We start from the raw sequence: 6,826 nt of genomic DNA, 5'->3' as shown, positions 1-6,826 counted from the left end.
ATGTTTGAGAACGACTCCTATGAGGTTTTTTTTGTTGATGTATTGTTTGTAATAAAGGGCTTCCCAGGTGGTGCTAGTGGTAAAGAATCTGCCTGCTAATGCAGTAGACTTAAAAGGTGCAGGTGAGATCCAGGGTTATAACTGTTTGTAATATAAAAAAGATTAGAGACTGCAGTTGGGTCTTCAGGCTGTGTTGTAGCCATCGCCATGGTTCTTGGAAGCAGAAACTTCCTTTCCCTCTGCACCCTCCTCCACCCCACCCCCAGGCTCCCTGGTCCCAGCTCCCGTCCAGTCACATGAATACTAGCCGCTCAGAGGAGGTGTCCTGGATTTCCTGGTTCTGTGGGCTCCTTAGAGATGAATTCTTTGGTTTAGTGGATAAAGACTACATCTAGGATGGATTCAATGTCACTGGACTCAATGAGAAGGTGCCTCACTATAGACTACACATGATCTTGAACCTGGGGCTGGTTATGGAGTTGGAAGACAACACCAACAAGAATGACCTGACTGAATAGGCAGCCAAAATGCTTTACAGATGGACCCACACCTGCTATATCCTCACTTTATGTTTGAAATCCTTCAAGCTAGGCTTCAGCAGTACGTGAACTGAGAACTTCCAGATGTAAAAGCTGAATTTAGAAAAGGCAGAGGAACAGGAGATCAAATTGACAACATTTGTTAGATCGTGGAGAAAGCAAGGGAATTCCAGAAAAAAATATCTCTTTCTGCCTCATTGATTATGCTAAAGTCTTTAACCATGTGGATCACAACAAACTGTAGAAAATTCTTCAAGAGATGGGAATACCAGACCACCTTATCTGTCTCCTGATAAACCTGTATGCAGGTCAAGAAGAAACAATTAGAACTGGACATGGAACAATGGTTTGGTTCAAAATTAGGAAAGAAGTATGTCAAGGCTGTATATTGTCACTCTGCTTATTTAACTTCTATGCAGATTACCTCATGCAAAATGCTGGGCTGGATGACTCAAGCTGGAATCAAGATTGGCAGCTGAAATACCAAAAACCTTAAATATGCAGATGATACCACTCTAATGGCAGAAAGTGAAGAGGAACTAGAGAGCCTCTTGAGGGTGAAAGAGAAGAGTGAAAAATCTAGCTTAAAACTCAGCATTCCAAAAACTAAGATCATGGCATCTGGTCTCATCACTTCATGGCAAATGGAAGGGGAGAAAAGTGCAAACAATGACAGACTTTATTTTCTTGAGCTCCCAAATCACTGCAAAATTAAAAGACACTTGCTCCTTGGAAAGAAAGCTATTTCAAACCTAGACAGTGTATTAAGAAACAGAGAGATGACTTTGCCAAGAAAGGTCCTTATAGTCAAAGCTATGGTTTTTCCAGTAGTCATGCATGGATGTGAGAGTTGCACCAGAAAGAAGGCTGAGTACTGAAAAGAATTGATGCTTTTGCATTGCAGTGCTAGGGAAGACTCTTGAGAGTCCCTTGGAGAGCAAACCAGTCAATCCTAAGGGAACCAACCCTGAATATTCACTGGAAGGACAGATGCTAAAGCTGAAACTTCAACACTTTGGCTACCTGATGTGAAGAGCTGCATCACTGGAAAAGACCCTGATGCTGGGAAAGATTGAAGGCAAAAGGAGAAGGCGGCAGCAAAAGATGAAATTGTTAGATAGCATCACTGACTCAATGGACATGAATTTGAGCAAAGTCTAGGAAATAGTGAAGGACAGAGAAGCCTGGTGTGCTGCAGTCCATGGGGTCACAAAAAGCTGGACACAACTTAGTGACTGAATAACAATACATCCTCATCAGCTGTGGCATTGCCCAGATGTTGGAAGAGTACCAACAGGAAGACTTTGGCTACTGAGCCTGTGTGTACTGTGGAAACCAACCAATGCTTCCCAGTGGCTTTTCAGACATCCCAAGTGAGGCCATGGTAAGCTCTACTGCCTCAAATGCTTGGATGTGTACACACATAAGTCACTGAGGCACCAACACATGGATGGCGTCTACTTTGGCACTGGTTTCCCTCACATGCTCTTCATGGTACACCCAAGTACTGGACAGAGGGCCACCAACCAGATTGTGTCCAGGCTCTATGGTTTCAAGATCCATTCAGTGGTCTACCAGCAGCAGCTCCAAGCCACCAGCAACTTCAAGAGCCCTGTTAGGATGGTTCGCTGATGCCTCTCCTGACCTGACCCTCAGTCTTTGACACATTCATTACTTTGCTGACACCTTTTCAGGACCCCTCTATGGTTTATGTTTAAATTAGCCATTATTGTGGTAGGAATATAAACTAAAGTGCAAGAAAAGGCAAAAACAAGATCAGAAACAACCAAAAGACCTGTCAATAAAGAATTAGTTAAATGAAGAATGTGGTACTGCCATCCATGCAATGGAGTACTACACAACCAACTAAATGAACAAAGAAGCTTTTTGTAGTGATGTGGAACAATATCCTTTTTATGCATTACTGAGCATAAAAAGAAGTGTGCAGAATAAATCATTTAAAATTTATCATTTTGCTTAAAAATTTAAAAGAAAATCATATACATTGTTTATCTTATACGCACAAAGAGTGGTTCTAAAAATCATCTTCACAATCCATTAATAATAGTTGTCTCCAGGAAGAGGATTTGAATAAGTATATACTGTGCATATTTAAATGCACATTTAATTTTTTATTTGCTAAAAATAAATAAGATTATGGTTATCTTTTAAAAGGAATGGAAAAAACAAAAAATATGAAGAAAATACATTGGTTTTTCGTAACTTATGTTCAGGCACTAAAATGTTTTCTCTCGCACCTGGGAAATGCACTAAAAGCAATAGAGTTAATTAAAATGCCCTCTGTATGTTAAAAAGGGAGTAAACAAGCCCAGTGGATCCATTTTCCTTTAAAACTCCATTATTATGTACTTGAATAAATGCTAATTATCCCTTAGATTAGGATTTATCCCTGAAATGTCACCACCTGTATGTTACCACTACCAGTTCCTTCAGTATTTTAGTGTATTAGTTAAAAGGATGTCATACGATGCAGTTTAACCCATGGCTTGTTTCTAGGTTGTGCCCTTTCATCATTGCTCTTTTTAATTGGTAGTTTTTGACCATTAAAAACAGAACTTTGGATAACTAGTATTTTTCATATTAAACTGAAATTTCTTTATTTGATTTTTAAATCACCATGATTATCTTGAAATAAATACTTATTTTTTTAATTTATTTTATTTTTAAACTTTACAATATTGTATTAGCTTTGCCATTTTAAAAAATATATAATTTATTAAAAGCCTTAAAAATTATAAATAGCGCTAGAAAAATTTACTCATCCTAGAATGGCTATACCTAAGGAGAATCAAGAATGGAAATTTCATTCTTAATTCATGTATGTGTGTATATGTCCATATCCATTTTCACATGTATGTACGTGGGAAGTAAGCATATTGCTTTTCATACCATGTAAAACTGGTCTCCCTGCAAGCTCCTCACTTTCCAGAAACTTTGGAATCTCATAGGAGATTCAGTTCAAGCCAGAAAAGAATCAATATGAAAAGACTTTCACTTTTTCATAGCTCCTGTGAACCCAGAATTATAATACAGTGTGAAATTAGCATTCTAATACAATGGTTAAGAGGACAGGTATAAAGGTTAAGTAGCCTGCACTTCAAATTCCCAGATTTAAGAGCTACATACCTCTTGGGAAAATTAGTTATTAGAATCATAGTTTCCTAATATGCAAATTGCTTATAGTAACATCTATTTCATGAGGGTGCTTCCCTGATAGCTCAGTTGGTAAAGAATCTGTCTGCAATGCAAGAGATCCCGGTTAGATTTCTGGGTTGGGCAGATCCACTGGAAAAGGGATAGGCTACCCACTCCAGTATTCTTGGGCTTCCCTGGTGGCTCAGCTGGTAAGGAATCCACCTGGAATGAGGGAGACCTGGGTTTGATTCCTGGGTTGGGAGGATCCCAACATGAGGTGGTAAAAATTAAATGAGAAAAATTACATTAATGCTCAACATGCGTGCTAAATTGCTTTAGCTGTGTCCAACTCTTTACGACCCTATGGTCTGGTGCTCGCCAGGCTCCTCTGTTCATGGGATTCTCCAGGCAAGTATACTGGAGTGGGTTGCTATGCCCTCCTTCAGGGGATCTTCCTAACCCAGGGATTGAACCTGCAACTCCTATAACTCCTGCATTACAGGCAGATTCTTTACTGCTGAGCCACCAGGGAAGCCCCATTAATGCTCGAAGTATTGCTGAAAAAATGATAGCTATTAATATAATAAAAACTGTTAACATATTTTCATTTTATTTTATTTTAATACATACTGTTGCTCAAGTAGAGTTGCAACTCAGTAAGTCTGTGGTCATTTAATTACGTTATTGATGGCACACCAATTAACCACCAGAGATACAAAAGCTACCCCCCCTACTTTTTTTTTTTTAGTTTTGATTTTGCTTGAATAATGAAACTATATCCTTAGGGAAATTTGTCTTTTTGGCTATCCCAAAGATAAGAAACCACTATTGGTTCCTCATCTTGATCTTTAATATTTATACATGACAACTTCCAAATATACCTCAGAAATGATATTAGTGTAGGGAGAACAGTATGTCAGAACACTTTAAGATGGGCTGAAAGACTACTATTTTAATTACTGAGGTTCTTCATTCTGGCAAATAGCTGCCTTGATTGACTCAGTTTTTCATAAGCACTTTTGATCCAATTTCCCTAAGGTGGTGTTCCACAGAAGAAAGTAAAACCCACCAAATATTAATATAAACATGTTTAATTATTGCTTGACAGTTAGCTAACAGCATATGTAAGAAAAAGTACATTGGGGAAAACAATAAATCCGGGAGTGAGTTCGACCAGAAGTTTAAAAATTAGATAAACCAGTGATGATGCAGTTTTTTTTCTTCTAAGAAGTAGAAGTTCAGTTCAGTTCAGTCGCTCAGTCGTGTCCGACTCTTTGCAACCCCATGAATCGCAGCACACCAGGCCTCCCTGTCCATCACCAACCCCCGGAATTCACCCAGACTCACATCCATCAAGTCAGTGATGCCATCCAGCCATCTCATCCTCTGTCGTCCCCTTCTCCTCCTGCCCCCAATCCCTCCCAGCATCAGAGTCTTTTCCAATGAGTCAACTCTTCGCATGAGGTGGCCAAAGTATTGGAGTTTCAGCTTTAGCATCATTCCTTCCAAAGAAAGCCCAGGGCTGATCTTCAGAATGGACTAGTTGGATCTCCTTGCAGTCCAAGGGATTCTCAAAGAGTCTTCTCCAACACCACAGTTCAAAAGCATCAATTCTTCAGCACTCAGCCTTCTTCACAGTCCAACTCTCACATCCATACATGACCACAGGAAAACCCATAGCCAGAAGTAGAAGAAATAAGTTCAAATATGGTATCCGAAAAGGGCACTGTGACTTTAGGTGGAATTACACCAGAACTAGTGTCCAAAGTCATCCAGGATGAGTCATTCAGTCATCCAGAGTCACCCCGTATACTTTTGAGCAGTAAGTAATATATCGACCATAAAAATTTCCCAACTTTTCAGCCCTTCATATAGTGACATAATTTTCAATAAAACTTTGTCATTCCTTTCATGAATTTCCCTACTTATTAATGTGAGCTGGCTTGTTTTGCTACAAAGAGTGTGACAGAAGTGATGGTGTGTCAGTACAGTCTAGCTCTCAAAAGGCCTTGAATTCTTTCATCTTCCTTGAATTCCTGCTTTTGCCATTGGAACAAGCCCAGGTCAATCTTTTGGAGGAAATACTTAGGTGAACAGCTGAGGACTAAATAGCTTTACAGCTAAGCCCAGCCTAAAATTGTTCAATCCCAGAATTGTGAGCTAAATAAATATGTTGGGTTAAGCCACTATGTTTGGAGTTAATAATAGCCAGCTGTTAAAATTGACGACAGTTATGGTAAGGCAAGCGGTTTCTTAAAGGCCAGAAAGTCCATCGGATTTGGAGCTAGGTCTTAGCCAATGCTTAAGGATATGGGAGTGGGATCTTGTTTCAACAGCAAAAAGGAAATTGGCAAAGGCTAGATAAAATTTCATGGCTCAAGCAAGTACTCTAAGGGTAGGGCCAGGGTGAGGTTTCAGGCTCAGTTAGGGACTGGAGAGAAATCAATAACCTACACTTTGGACTTGGAAGAAGAAAAAAATTCTTTTTGGAACTCATTGGAAAATAGAGTGTTTAGAGCTCAAATAGTCTGACCAATTTCAGACAGTTTGAGGCTGACACCAGCCTTACTAAAACTGGGCAGACCCGAGCTTGCAGGTGGCAGACTTCAGTCACTAAAGCTGAGACCAAGGAACGAATGAGACAAGGACATGGTGAGACAAGGAAGGGAAGAAATTTCATGCTGTGCAGAGAGCAGAAGAAGAAATTTCAGGCACATATATTAATATCCTCCCTCTGCCCCCAAGTTTTCTCTTAGCCACTTCCTTCCTTTATTCTTTCCAAACAGAGTATGTTTTATCGTACTATAGTATTTAAGCATAATGATAATTTTAAATGTTAGTCACTCAGTCATGTCTGCCTCTTTGTGACTAGGGGATGATCATCAGGTAGGCCTGTGTATGGCTAACATGTTAGTTACAGACCAGATTAAAAGGAAATAGAAATGAGGCAGACTGCCAAAGGGTTTTGCAAACTTCTGACAATTTTGTTTTAAAGACTAATGCAAGGAATCAAAAGGAGGCCCTAAGGCTTGGGTAGATAGTATGGAGTTGTTGGATATTGGAGAGACTGCTTAATCCCTACTCTGGATGCAGCCTCTTCTGAGTAATTATAGACATTAGATTTTAGAAAG

The 6,826-nt window shown here is 39.5% G+C and overlaps 1 pseudogene; it reads left to right on the top strand.

Annotated features, from left to right (window-relative positions):
- Positions 1 to 296: 296 nt before the first annotated feature.
- LOC113900356 lies at positions 297 to 2,171 on the top strand (annotated as a pseudogene).
- Positions 2,172 to 6,826: the final 4,655 nt, after the last annotated feature.

Source organism: Bos indicus x Bos taurus, chromosome 2 (assembly GCF_003369695.1).
Source record: "Bos indicus x Bos taurus breed Angus x Brahman F1 hybrid chromosome 2, Bos_hybrid_MaternalHap_v2.0, whole genome shotgun sequence".
In the NCBI taxonomy this organism is placed as follows: domain Eukaryota; kingdom Metazoa; phylum Chordata; class Mammalia; order Artiodactyla; family Bovidae; genus Bos; species Bos indicus x Bos taurus.
The sequence above is the reverse complement of the archived record's forward strand: the minus strand, read 5'-3'. Positions and strand labels throughout refer to the sequence as shown.